General features: G+C 37.6%; 1 protein-coding gene and 1 pseudogene across 1 annotated transcript in view; one reads left to right on the top strand and one right to left on the bottom strand.

Annotated features, from left to right (window-relative positions):
• LOC135205163 (NEDD8-activating enzyme E1 regulatory subunit-like) overlaps positions 1 to 15,125 on the bottom strand; it is a 59,369-nt pseudogene that overhangs the window by 36,266 nt on the left and 7,978 nt on the right.
• The window catches only part of LOC135204964 (secretin receptor-like), a 29,315-nt gene continuing 23,299 nt past the window's right edge, over positions 9,110 to 15,125 (top strand). The window contains exons 1-2 of the mRNA XM_064235196.1: positions 9,110 to 9,233; positions 14,161 to 14,270. The gene's annotated coding sequence lies outside the window, so the exon portion shown is untranslated. The remainder of the gene's footprint in view (positions 9,234 to 14,160; positions 14,271 to 15,125) is intronic.

The following is a 15,125-nucleotide window of genomic DNA, read 5'->3' as shown; positions in this document are numbered from 1 at the left end:
CTCAGTGTGAGGCACCTCTAATGTCTACCAGAGAGTTGCTAGTGCATCTTCCGGTATATTTTTGCATCTTCCAATCTTGGATGGTCTGGGATGCAGCTTAGATATTTTGTCGAGCTTATTCTTAAACACATCTACGCTCACTCCTGATATATTCCTCAGATGAGCTGGCAACGTATTGAATAGTCGCTGCATTGTCATGCTGGTGCGTAGTGGATTAATGTCCTGTGTGCTTTCCTTATTTTTCCTGGTATAGTTTTGGGCACTATTAATCTACCTCTGCTTGCTCTTTCTGATATTTTTAGCTCCATGATGCTTTCGGCAAGTCTTCAATCTGTTTCCATGCCTGAATTATCGTGTAGCATTCTTCTTCTTCTTTCTTTCTAGACTATATAATTTTAAAAATTGTAGTCTTTCCCAGTAGTCAAGATCCTTAACTTCTTCTATTCTAGCTGTAAAGGACCTTTGTACACTCTCATTTGTGCAATATCCTTTTGACAGTATGGGTACCATATCAAAATTGCAATATTCAAGTGGACTACGAACATACGTTTATGAATCATAATCATATGCTCAGCTTTTCTTGTTTTGAAGTGCCGTAACAACATTCCCATTTTTACTTTACATTTCGCCAATATAATTGCTATTTGATCATTGCATAACATTGTTCCTATTCAACATCACACAAGGTCTTTAACTGCTTCCTTATTTGTGATTGTCTCATTATTAGGTCCCCTATATGCATATAGCTTTCCTTCTCTATCTCCATAATTTATTGATTCAATTTATCAGATTTAAATACCATCCTTTTACACCTCTGCCCAATCATATACTTTGTTAAGGTCTCTTCATCACAATTAATTTCTCTACTTATTCTTGTGTCATCGGCGCAAACTACTCACTACCGAGTCCCTTAGCATTACTGTCTATGTCTGCAATCATAATAACAAACAGTAATGCAGCTAACACCGTACCTTGTGGCACAACCGGATATTACCTTACCTTCATCCGATTTCTCATCGTTTGCAATAACTATCTGTTTTCTGTTGTGTAAAAATTCTTTTAACCATCTTCCTACTTTGTCCACTATATTATGTTTTCTAATTTTCTTCACTAATATATTATGATCTACCTTGTCAAAAGTCTAGATAAACCCCATCTATCAAAAGTCTAGATAAACCGCATCTGTTTTCATTCCCATTTTTTCATATTTTTGTATATGTTCTCACTGTGAACTAACAGTTGAGTTTGTGTACTTTTTCCGGGTACAAAACCATGTTGTCCTATATCAAACAAATTATTTTTTATTAAATGTTTTATAATATTTTTCTTCACTACCCTTTCATACACTTTCATAATATGTGATGTTGACTCACAGGCCTATAATTACTTGCCTCTAGTCTTGATCCACTTTTGAAAGTAGGGGTAATATATGCTAATTTGTGCTCATCATAAATCTTGCCTGTATCTACACTTTGTCTTAATAATATTGCAAGTGGCTTTGCGATAGAATGAACTACTTTCTTTAACAAAATAGCAGGAACACCAGGCAGGCCCTGCGCAGCTCCATTTTTAATTTCATTAATAGCCTGCACAATATCAGCTTCATTAATATCTATGTCAGCTAAATATTCACTATTTTCGTCCCTTACTTCTGTATCATTATCTTCATTATCAATTCTAGGGGTGAATTCTCTCTTATATCGTTCTGCCAATATGTTGCATATTTCCTTTTTTTCATTCGTTAATCTCCCTTCAATCCTTAGAGGGCCAATTTCTATTCTTCTTTTATTCATCTTTTTCGTGTACGAGTATAATAGTTTGGGGTTTTGCTTGATATTTACTAGGGTTTTTTCTTCCAAGTCCCGTTTTTCATTTTCTTTTGAGTGTATAATCTTTTGTTCTGCATTTTCTATCTTACTTTTTAGTTCTATAACTCTCCATGCATTTTTTTCTTTTGCAAGACGTTTTTTCCACTTTCTGATTTTCTGGAACAAGATCCTTCTATCTCTTGGTATGCATGACCGATGTTTACTTCTCTTCTTCGGTATATATTTATCCACTATTTTCTCTAATATTTTATATATCTCTGTATTTACCTGTATATCATCACTTACGAAAATGTTATCCCAATCTTTGTTTAATTCTTGATTTATTTCTGACCATTTTATATTTTTACTGTAGAAATTGTATTTTCCATATCCTTCCCACTTTTTCATTTCTAGTAGCATATCTAATAGCTTTTCGAACTGCCTCTTATCTTCTGCACTACTATTACTCTCTTTTTTATATGTATAAATACATCCACAATCTTCCATTCGTTCTTTCCAGTTTACGAAAGGAAAGTTGAAGTCTCCGGTCAGGAGAATAGCCCAGTCCTTGTGATTTTTACATATATCATTAAATTTTTCTATTATTGTGTCAAATTCTTTAGTATTAGGGGTCTATATATTACTATATTCATTCATTTTTCAGATTCAAATTCTACTGCTATTAGTTCACATTCTGAGTTACTATATTTCTCATATATTTTTCCTTGTTTTTGTCTTTCCCATATATCGCGGTTCCCCCTTAATTCCTATTTTTTCTATCCGATCTATAAGTTTGGAACCCTTTTATTTGATCATCATTACCAGTGTCTTGGGAATACCAGGTTTCACTTATATTCATTATATCTATTTTCTTTTCAATTTGGGTTAGTTCTAACTAAACCCTGTGCATTCATCACTATGATGGTTTGCGTGTTATCTCCTTCATTTTATATGGGTAATAATAATGATTTTCCCATGTTCTTTCCTGTTCTGGTATGTTGTTCTTTTCTTCATTTCCAGAAATTCTGACATTAAAAAATCCAACTTTTCCAAAATATTTGATCTTCCTTCATCATAATTATTCATTTTGTGTCTGAATCTGCAATTTTCTCTGTATCTGCACCATCCCTTAGCATCGTAAATACAGCATTTATCTCTTGAGCTGTATCTTGGAGCTGATGCTTGGAAATTCTTTGCTGACACTCCATATCGCGGTGATGGCTTGCTTTTTTCCTTCACCTCATGTTCTTTGTTCCTGAACACAGTGAAGTCCCAACATCCTGAACTGATGATAGTATACCTCACTCTGTGCACTGTAGGCATTACGTAAGGTTCTTTGCAAGGATCCCCATGGCCGCTATCAGCCAACCCCTTTCGTTCCTTTTACTGTACCTCCTTTCATATTCTCTCGTCTTCCTCTCACATCTCACCCTCTGATTGTTTTCAGAGACTTTTTCATTTCCCTTTCAACGCTGAACGACTTCTTAGGTCTCAGTACTTGGCGTTGGGTCTGAAATCCGTTTTGTAATTCCAGGCAAACGAAATGGAGTTTGATATAGGACAAAAAAAAAATCTAGATGAAACAGAGATTAAACGTCTGAAAAAAGTGTCAAAGGTTCGCACCTCCCAGCCAAAAAGGGGGTAGGGCCCCCTCCCCTTACCCATCCCCCACCCCATAAAAAAAAAAGGAACCACAAAATTGGAATCTTTGTTGATGCTTTGGGGACGATATTCACTTCGTCCAGAGAAGGGGGTGCAAAAATATTCATAGACATTTGCATAAAGGAAAAAAGGACTCAGAAAGAGAGAGAGAGAGAGAGAGAGAGAGAGAGAGAGAGAGAGAGAGAGTCTCTCTGACAGTGGGGCTGATAGGGGTGGAGGTTCCTCGTTGTTGCCGAAACAGGGTCCCCAAAAAAAATGGGAAACTGGATTCACTTCTTAGTCTGTTATCACATGGGAGTGATTTCCAATTGATCTCTTGAGACGAATTTCTTTTATTCAGAGTTTTTTTCTCTTAACAGAATGATGTTGAAAGAGAATGTTTTTTTTTTATTTTTATTTTTTTTAAATATTAGATTGTTTTCACTCGGATATGTTTGTTTCTTTAACCTGAGAATATCCTCATCTTTACAGAACCCTTACAGATTTGTTCTAACATGATTGCTTCCTACATGATAATAATAACAAACGACAACAATAATAATAACAACACAACAACAACAACAATAATAATAATAATAATAATAATAATAATAATTTAATTTTTTTTGTCATCTTCCAGCCCGTGGTCAGCCTCTCTCTCCTCTCTCTCTCCTCTCTCTCTCTCTCGTCTCTCTCTCTCTCTGCCAGGCCTTCGACGGCAGCTAATATTAACCAAAGTTGAATATCTCCTCCGATGAGTTGAATCCAGGCTGTTTCGTCTTTTGGGTGAGGGGAGGGGGGGTAGGGTCTTTTGGGTGGGGGGGGGTGGGTGGCTGGGTTGGGGGGGAGGGGCACTTAGTCCTGAATCCTCAGGAGAGGACATAGACCAGGAGGTGGTGGGGGAGCTCTGATTTACGATGATTGAAGTCTCAGTTCAGGTTGAATATGTGTGTGTATATGTGTGAATTTATGTGTATATATGTGTATTTATAGTGTCAGACAAACAGCCAACTCAATCCGTACATTTCATTTCATTAAAATATTATATATATTTTTTTAAGTGGAAGCCTTGAAAATCCGACCCCGTAATAAAAATTGAGAAAACAGCCATCCATTCCAGGATCGCCTGTTCTCTCGTTTCAAAGTTTTACCCGTTTTTGAGTCACCATCTGCATTCCTGGTCTGTAGCTGAATGTGTGTATATATATTATAAACACACATTATATAACCAACTCCTTATTCGTGAATAAACAAAGTGAGTTTGTAAAAATGGGAGACCTTCCTTTCGTACGGTTTTTTAATTAGTCAAATCCTTTTGGGTTCTGAGACTCCAACTAATTCGTTATTGTCTAATTTCTCCCTCTCGTCCTTCGTCGACCTTGAGAATTGTGCTGGTTTTTGGGAGAGAGAGAGAGAGAGAGAGAGAGAGAGGACAAGAAACTATACGAGAGAGAGAGAGAGAGAGAGAGAGAGAGAGAGAGAGGACAAGAAACTATACAGAGAGAGAGAGAGAGAGAGAGAGAGAGAGGAGAAAGAACGACACGAGAGTACTTATAAAAGTGAGAGAGAGAGAGAGAGAGAGTGGACAAGGAACTACACGCACGAGAGAGCTCATAAAAATAAGAGAGAGAGAAAGAGAGAGAGAGAGAGAGAGTTGAGAAGAAACAAGAGAGAGATTATAAAATTGAGAGAGAGAGAGAGAGAGAGAAGAAAGAGTGGAGATGAAACAAGAGAGAGTACTTATAAAAGTGAGAGAGAGAGAGAGAGAGGAGAGAGAGAGAGAGAGAGAGAGAGAGAGAGAGAGAGAGAGAGAGCTCTTCCCCACCAGTTCAAATCCCTTCCTTAGGTCTTACCCACAATCATTATTACCATTATTATTATTAATTATAAGACACCTACATACACCCCTCCCTTCTCGAGTGTCCTACACTCTCACGTGTATACCCCTCAGTCCCTCAGAGAGGGTAACTGCTAAGCAGGTCTCCTCCTCCTCCTCCTCCTCCTCCTCCTCATCCTCCTCCTCCTCCTCCCAGTGGGCGTGGTGTCTATTGCCAAGGATTAACCGAGCTGGGATTCAATCCAAGACTAATTTCCCTCGAGTCTGGAACCAGACGCCAATTCCTCATTTGCTCTTAGCCACTGCCTTGCTTGGAGGAATAGGGGTGATTGCTGTCAAAGTGGTAATTTATATATATATATATATATATATATATATATATATATAGATATATATTATATATATAAATTTGTATTCTAAAATTCATGTACAATGAATACGCAGTCATTGCCACATTCATTATAATAATAATAATAATAATAATAATAATAATAATAATAATAACAAGTATTATTATTATTTTTTTTTTATCACAGTCCTCTAATTCCGACTGGGTGGTATTTATAGTGTGGGGTTCCGGGTTGCATCCTGCCTCCTTAGGAGTCCATCACTCTTCTTACTATGTGCGCCGTTTCTAGGATCACACTCTTCTGCACGAGTCCTGGAGCTACTTCGGCCTCTAGTTTTTTCCAGATTCCTTTTAAGGGATCTTGGGATAGTGCTGTTGCTCCTATGATTATGAGTACAATTTCCACTGGCATATCCCATATCCTTCTTATTTCTATTTTCAGGTCTTGATATTTATCCATTTTTTCCCTTTCTTTCTCTTCAACTCTGGTGTCCCATAGTCTCATAGTCCCAGAGGATCTTTGCCTGACCGTTTTCTATCACTCCTTCAGGTTGGTGCTCGTACCACTTATTACTGCAAGGTAGCTGGTGTTTCTTGCACAGGCTCCAGTGGAGGGCTTTTGCCACTGAATCATGCCTCTTTTTGTACTGGTTCTGTGCAAGTGCCGGACATTCGCTTGCTATGTGGTTTATGGTCTCATTTTTCGTATTGCACTTCCTGCATATGGGAGAGATGTTATTTCCATCTATCGTTCTTTGGATATATCTGGTTCTTAGGGCCTGATCTTGTGCCGCTGTTATCATTCCTTCAGTTTCCTTCTTGAGCTCTCCCCTTTGTAACCATTGCCATGTGTCATCGCTGGCCAGTTCTTTAGCCTGTCTCATGTATTGTCCGTGCATTGGTTTGTTGTGCCAGTCCTCTGTTCTGTTTGTCATTCTCATGTCTCTGTATATTTGTGGGTCTTCGTCTACTTTTATCAGTCCTTCTTCCCATGCACTCTTGAGCCACTCGTCTTCACTGGTTTTCAGATATTGCCCCAGTGCTCTGTTCTCGATGTTGACGCAGTCCTCTATGCTTAGTAGTCCTCTCCCTCCTTCCTTTCGTGTTATGTGTAGTCTTTCCGTATTTCTTCTTGGGTGTAGTGCTTTGTGTATTGTCATATGTTTCCTCGTTTCTGGTCTAGTTGCGGAGTTCTGCCTTCGTCCATTCCCACTATTCCTGCACTGTATCTGATTATTGGCACTGCCCATGTGTTTATGGTTTTTATCATATTTCCGGCGTTGAGTTTTGACTTGAGTATCGCCTTGAGCCTCTGCATATATTCTTTCCTGATCGTGTCCTTCATCTCTTGGTATTTTATATCCCCTCCTTCCATTATTCCCAGGTATTATTATTATTATTATTATTATATTATTATTATTATTATTATTAATGATAAAATAAAAGAGAATTGTGAATAAGTACAATTCGAAATCCAGACAAAAATTGGATAGATTAAGTTTGATTCTTGAGAGAGAGAGAGAGAGAGAGAGAGAGAGAGAGAGAGAGAGAGAGACCAACCCATCAGATGGAAGTCCAGAGAATTATTATTAAAAAAAAAAAAAAAGTCCCATACACACATACGTACAAAAAAAATTACACACACACACACACACGCCCAACACACAGACACAGACTGTCGGAAAAACAACGCCTTCCTTTCCCCCTTCTCACACCCCCTTCCATCCAATCTCGCCACATCAGAAAGGGGGAGGAGGGTGGGGGGGGGGGGGTGCCAGGCCCGAATCTCTGAAATGAGATTATGCTCGCCGGGTGAGGTGTGTCTCCATTAGAGTGTGGAGGAAGAAGGGCTTCCTGCAAATGGCCCTATGGAAGAAAGGCCTTTATATATATATATATATATATATATATATATATATATATATATATATATAGATATAATATATATTCATATTTTTTGTCAGTATCCAACTGTGGGGTCCATTTTAGAGGACTTGTGTGAATCTGACCTCATGGTCAAACATTGACCTGTGTGACCTGTGCCCTCACATCGGGACGTCAATTGACCTCACCTGAGGTGAGGGATTGCCTCGACGAGGCCCTCTCCTAAAGAGAGAGAGAGAGAGAGAGAGAGAGAGAGAGAGAGAGAGAGAGAGAGAGAGAGAGAGAGAGAGAAGAGAATATTTACAATTTTTGTAACGCATCCTTTTTTGTAACGCATCCTGGATCTGAAACATAAAAAAAAAAAGTGAACTGAGAAGCATCACTTTAGGGCAGATATCCAATCAGAAAGACTTCTTAACTGAGAAGCATTACTTCAAGGTGTATCTAAAAGAACACATTACCAACCTTTTTTTTTATTTACTTTTATTTTTATTTTTTATTTTTTCTGTCCTCTTTTGTGAGGTTGATATGTCTCTTTTTAGACGACAATAAAAAAATAAATAGTGAGAGATGTCTCCCTAAGAACCACTTCATTTCTCTATAGTTTAGATATTATTATTTATATATATCTATTATATGTATAATTCTAGGTCATTTACCATATATTCATTGCTAGGTCACTTATATATATGGCAATACTAGGTCATTTATGATATATTCAATGCTAGGTCATTTACATTACATAATCCTAGGTCATCTCTGTACATGCTAATGCTAGGGTCATTATAATATATTCTAATGCTAAATCATAATCAATGATATAATGCTTTAGGATCTTTACCATATGCTAATGCTAGTCATTTATAATATATTTTTAATGCTAGGTCATTTACCATATATTCAATGCTAGGTCGTACATATAGATATATATTATATATATATATAATATTAATATAAAATATATATATATAATATATATGTGTGTGTGTGTGTGTGTGTGTATATATATATATATATATATATATATATATTATATATATATATATATATATATATATATATATATATATATGTATGTATCTATGTATGTTAACGCTAGGTCATTTATAATGTATTCTAATACAAGGCCATTTACCATATATTCAATGCTAGGTCGTCTATATATGTGCTAATGCTAGGTCATTTACAATATATATATAATGCTAATCACCTATATATATTCCAATGCTAGGTCATCTATACAATGCTGGGTCTATTTATAATATATTCCAGTGCTATGTCCATTACAATATATTCAATGCTAGGTCATTTATAATATATTCTATTGCTAAAGGCAGTCACTTACAATACATTCCAATACAAGGTCATTTGCCATATATTCAATGCTAGGTCATCTATATATATTCCACCTATATAATTGCTAGGGTCACCTATTTTATATTCCAATGCTAGATCACTTAAATACTTTCTAATAACAGGTCTTTATATAATATTCCATTGCTAGGTCATCTACATATAATGCTGGGTCATTTATAAGACAGGTTCTAATACCGCCAGGTCATTTATGACACATTCTGATCCTTGCCTTTTAGGTACAGAGGATGGTAACCACACAGCCAGTGACCTCGATGACAGGGTCAGGTTCCACCACATCTAGAGTTGACCAGGGTGGATTGCTTGGCTAAGCCTCTGTTTGCTGATAATGGAACTGTTGGTGAGTATGGCCTTAGGGTTGTGTATTTGCACACATACACACATATTTACACACATACACACACACACACAAACCCAAACTCAAGCTTTTTCATACAAATTTTTGCACATACAAATACACACTTGACATTTTCCATACACTTTTATTTTTAAACTGGCACAAAAAAACTGTCTTAACATAAACCATTTTATGCCCCCTACATAGAGGGGTCATAAGCATTAATTTGACCTTTGACCTAATAAACATACTATACCATTCTCTATGCATGCTGTCGATTCACAAGCAGAGCTTCGACCTTTGACCAGTGAATTGAAGTTCTGACTCAAACCTCACTTCATTGTAGCATTTTGGACACATTGGTACCTTCCTTGCTTTATCTACTGAGCCACTCACCTTACCTTCCTTGGTCCACCTACTGAGCCACTCACCTCTTGTAGCAGATGACTATCGCCCGTTACTTTTACTTGCGCGGGATTAACCCATTAACCCTTTCAGTGCTGCCAATCTAGATAAAGTTATTTTGTCATTTTTCGAATTGTCACTTATGAGATAGTCATCTGTTTTCCCACATTTCCTTCAGAATTTGACTTAATCTCTTTCACCAACTACTGCATTCTCTCCTCATAAATCCAAACCAGAGTGCTATCTGCGCCCAACATCAGCTGTTCTAAGCCCCACTGACAGCCCAATATCCTGCCCCACAACTTGGCTCCTACATCAAAGTGATATCCTTTCTCTTGACTTCCGACGTAACTTTGTCCATTAAGATAAGCGATGGCCGTAGGGTCAGCCACATCTTTGTCTAGAACTCACTTTTAAACCTAACTAGTCACTCTCCCGTATGCATATTTTAACATGCGCTTGGATTGTAACATTTTTAACATCTCAAAAGCTTTTGATAAATTATTTTCTACACTTTTTATCTTCAAGAGGATCCAATTTACACCCCTGTCAATTCTATCAGAAATTTCCTGTTTTTACTCTCCCGTGTGCGTATTTTAATATCGCCTGAATTTTAACCTCTTAATGTTGTAGTAGCTCTTGATAAATCATTTTCAACATTCTATACCTTCAGCACTTTCCACATTTCACTTCTGTCAATTCTATCATAATTTTCCTGTTTGTACACCAAACCAGTCACTCTCCCACCTCCATACTTTTAACAGCTGCTTGAATTTTAATATTACAAAGCTCCAAACGAAGTCTTACACTTTACACCCTAAACACCCTACACATTACACATGTATCAGTTCTACAATACTTTACCTTCACACCACATACACATATGTCCCTTTGACTCTCAAACTTCTCCCACTAGAGAATTACTTGAGAACTGGGTACTATCACATTCTCGATCCCTGGAAGGGGAAATGATTATTAGGGATAAGGTGTTCATAGGGTGACAGGAGAGAGAGAGAGAGAGAGACCTCCAGGAAGTTTTAGAAAGATATACTTACATAGACATAGAGCTCTGCAAGTTATAGAACATTCAGAATATGTGTATATACATACATACATATATATATATAACTATATATATATATATATATATATATATATATATATATATATATATATATATATATATATATAGACAGAAAGAGAGAGAAAGAGAGAGAGAGAAAGAATCAGTGCATCCAAGCATATTAGAAGCAATATATATATATATATATATTTTTATTCAAAATGACGTTCAAGAACTACTTTATTTGAGAGGAGGGGGCTGCCAGTTTATGTAAACACACAGAGAGAGAGAGAGAGAGAGAGAGAGAGAGAGAGAGAGAGAGAGAGAGAGAGAAAAGCATTACTCATTAGAAGACTACACCTCTTATTTTAACATTTCTTCCAAAGCATTTTCCAATGCTCTCGAAGGTTATATAGCTCTGAACGCGTAGGAAGGGATTTGCTTATATTTTTTTCCCCTAGAAACAAACGAGACAATTGGATACCAGATATTTCCCCCGTTTTAAGTGACGGATCCGTTTTGTTTTTTTTAAGTTTTGATAACGTGAACTACCTAAACATTCCCCAAGGCTAGAGAGACAAAGGTCGTTTGTCTTATCAGCTGTAAAATGTTTGAAGTTTAATTTATATGGATTTTTTTTTTTTAGCTTAGCTGTCTCTGCTAGTTATACATTTACGTAGACAGAGATAATAATAATAATAATAATAATAATAAAGAATAATAATAATAATAATAATAATAATAATAATAATAATAATATAATAATAATAATAATTATTATTATTATTATTATAAGTGGCGCCGTGGAGGAGTGGGTTAGGTCGTCAATAGACTTAAGTCAAGTTAGCAACACTGGCTCTGGTCAGTCGTTTGGATGGGTGACCGCTCTCCTCGGCGTTGATTCCTTGGGAAAGGATCTTTACCATAATTTCCTCAGTCTACTCAGCTGTAAATGAGTACCTATCCCTGATGGGGTAGGGTCCAGCTATGGGTTAAATAGCAAAACTCAGCAATGATGGAAAGAAATTATTATTATTATTATTATTATTATTATTATTATTATTATTATTATTATTATTATTATTATTATTATTATTATTATTATTATTATATTATATATATATATATATATATTTTTTTTTTGTGCTCTATCACAGTCCTCCAATTCGACTGGGTGGTATTTACAGTGTGGGGTTCCGGGTTGCATCCTGCTCCTTAGGAGTCCATCACTTTTCTTACTACGTGTGCCGATTCTAGGATCCACACTCTTCTTGCATGAGTCCTGGAGCTTCTTCAGCGTCTAGTTTTTTCTAGATTCCTTTTCAGGGATCTTGGGATCGTGCCTAGTGCTCCTATGATTATGGGTACGATTTCCACTGGCATATCCCATATCCTTCTTATTTCTATTTTCAGATCTTGATACTTGTCCATTTTTTCCCTCTCTTTCTCTTCAACTCTGGTGTCCCATGGTATTGCGACATCAATGATGATACTTTCTTCTTGACTTTGTCAATCAACGTCACGTCTGGTCTGTTTGCACGTATCACCCTATCTGTTCTGATACCATAGTCCAGAGGATCTTCGCCTGATGGTTTTCTATCACTCCCTCAGGTTGGTGCTCGTACCACTTATTACTGCAAGGTAGCTGATGTTTCTTGCACAGGCTCCAGTGGAGGGCTTTTGCCACTGAATCATGCCTCTTTTTGTACTGGTTCTGTGCAAGTGCCGGGCATTCGCTTGCTATGTGGTTTATGGTTTCATTTTTCGTATTGCACTTCCTACATATGGGAGAGATGTTATTTCCATCTATCGTTCTTTGGATATATCTGGTTCTTAGGGCCTGATCTTGTGCCGCTGTTATCATTCCTTCTGTTTCCTTCTTTAGCTCTCCCCTCTGTAGCCAAAGCCATGTGTCATCGCTGGCTAGTTCTTTAGTCTGTCTCCATGTATTGTCCGTGCATTGGTTTGTTGTGCCAGTCCCTCTGTTTTCTGTCTGTCATTCTCCTGTCTCTGTATCTTTCTGGGTCTTCGTCTACTTTTATTAGTCCTTCTTCCATGCACTCTTTAGCCACTCGTCTTCATTGGTTTTCAGATATTGCCCCAGTTGCTCTGTTCTCGATGTTGACGCAGTCCTCTATACTTATTTTAGTTCCTCGTCCCGCCTCCTTTCGTGTTATGTATAGTCCCCTTCCGTATTTGCTCTTGGGTGTAGTGCTTTGTGTATTGTCATATGTTTCCTGGTTTCTGATCTATGCTGCGGAGTTCTGCCTTCGTCCATTCGACTATTCCTGCGTTGTATCTGATTACTGGCACCTGCCCATGTGTTTATGGCTTTTTATCATATTTCCGGCGTTGAGTTTTGACTTGAGTATCGCCTTGAGTCTCTGCATATATTCTTTCCTGATCGTGTCCTTCATCTCTTGGTGTTTTATATCTCCTCCTTCCATTATTCCCAGGTATTTGTATCCTGTCTCATCTATGTGTTTGATGTTGCTCCCATCTGGTAGCTTTATCCCTTCAGTTCTCGTTACTTTGCCTTTTTGTATGTTTGACTAAGGCGCATTTTTTCTATTCCAAACTCCATCCTGATGTCCCCAGATACAATCCTTACAGTCTGGATTAGGGTATCTATTTCTTTGATGCTCTTACCATACAGCTGATGTCGTCCATGAACATCAGATGGTTGATTCTGTTGCCTCTTTTCTTGAGTTGGTACCCGGCATCCATCTTCTGTAGTACTTTTGTCATGGGATCATGGCTACTACGAAGATAGTGGGGACAGTGAGTCGCCCTGGAAGATCCCTCTTCTGATATTATTATTATTATTATTATTATTATTATTATTATTATTATTCAAGTTGATAGGCCCTATTGGCTTGTTCCATATGTAGGGTTTCATCCTCTGAATAATAATAATAATAATAATTTGGTTACAGTCAAGGAGATATATATATATATATATATATATATATATATATCATATATATATATAGTATATATATATATATATAATATATGTATATATATATATATATATATATATGTATATATATATATATATATAGAGAGAGAGAGAGAGAGAGAGAGAGAGAGAGAGAGAGAGAGAGAGAGAGAGAGAGAGAGAGAGAGAGCCCCCCCAAACACAACCCCCCACCAGCTCTAAACATGTTAAAAATTGTAGTAGAAGTCACCTCATAAGCACCAATACCTTCCTATATCTGTCTTCTCTTGAGAGAGAGAGAGAGAGAGAGAGAGAGAGAGAGAGAGAGAGAGAGAGAGAGAGAGAAAGCACACACCTCAGGAGCCTGGTCTCTATCCCCCCAAAACCCTCCCACCAGCTCTAAACATATAAGAAATGCAGTAGAAATCACCTCATAAACACCAATACCTTTCCAATATCTGTCTTCTCTTTATCCTCCTCCTCACATGTCCTAACCGTGTCCTTTTTCTCTCTCCTTCCAGGCTCTTGGTGTCCTCGAGTCTGGGACAGGCTCGTCTGCTGGGACTCGGCTGCTCCTAACACGACGGTGTTCCTCCCGTGTCCGAAGTATGTCAAGGAGTTCAACCACAAGGTATGCTGTTTCAAACGTCTTCTATTTGTTCTGAACTCAAAGTTCCCCATTCCAGGTTCCAGGATGTTCCAAAGTCCAGTATTCCCTTTCCAAAAAGCGTGCTGTTCCATTTTTTTTATCTAGAACCCTGGAGTTCCCATACTGAACCCAAAGCTCCAAGTCCAGATCCCAGATCTTACATTTCAGGACCCTATTCCAGGACACCGTTCTTCCATTCCAGAACCCAGATCTTCCAGGACACTGTTCTTCCATTCCAGAACCCTAACTTCCCATTTCAGAACCATGACATAATATTCCAGAACCCTAACTTTCCAGTCCAGAACCCCTACCTATTCCAGAACACTGTTCTTCCTTTCCAAAACCCTAACTTTCCATTCCAGAACCATGACGTTATATTTCAGAACCCCAACCTTCCATTCCAGAACCCCGACCTTCAATTCCATGAATACACTACCTTCCATGCCAGGAATCAAACACCCCATTCCAAATTCCATAACTTAGCCCTTCCATTCCAAAAGCCCACAGACCCTCCATTTGGGAATCCAGAATGGCTTACCTTTCTGTTCCAAAAAATGGTCATATCCCACTCGGAATCCAGAAAACCTTAATTTTCTATTCCAAAAAGTGGTCCTATTCCACTTGGAATCCAGAAAGCCTTACCTTTCTGTTCCAAAATGTTGTCATATCTATTCAGAATCCAGAAAGCCTTACCTTTCTGTTCCTAAAAAGAAGTCATATTCCAAGCCCTGGGCCTCTCCATTCAGTCATACTTCCAGTGGCTCTGGAATCTTCCAGTTGCTCTGGAATAAGGTAAACATGGAACTGGAAAGGTGGATAAGTGTCTGTGTACAATAT

Source organism: Macrobrachium nipponense, chromosome 48 (genome assembly GCF_015104395.2).
Source record: "Macrobrachium nipponense isolate FS-2020 chromosome 48, ASM1510439v2, whole genome shotgun sequence".
Classification (NCBI taxonomy): domain Eukaryota; kingdom Metazoa; phylum Arthropoda; class Malacostraca; order Decapoda; family Palaemonidae; genus Macrobrachium; species Macrobrachium nipponense.
Note: the sequence above shows the minus strand (reverse complement) of the source record. Positions and strands in the feature narration are given on the sequence as shown.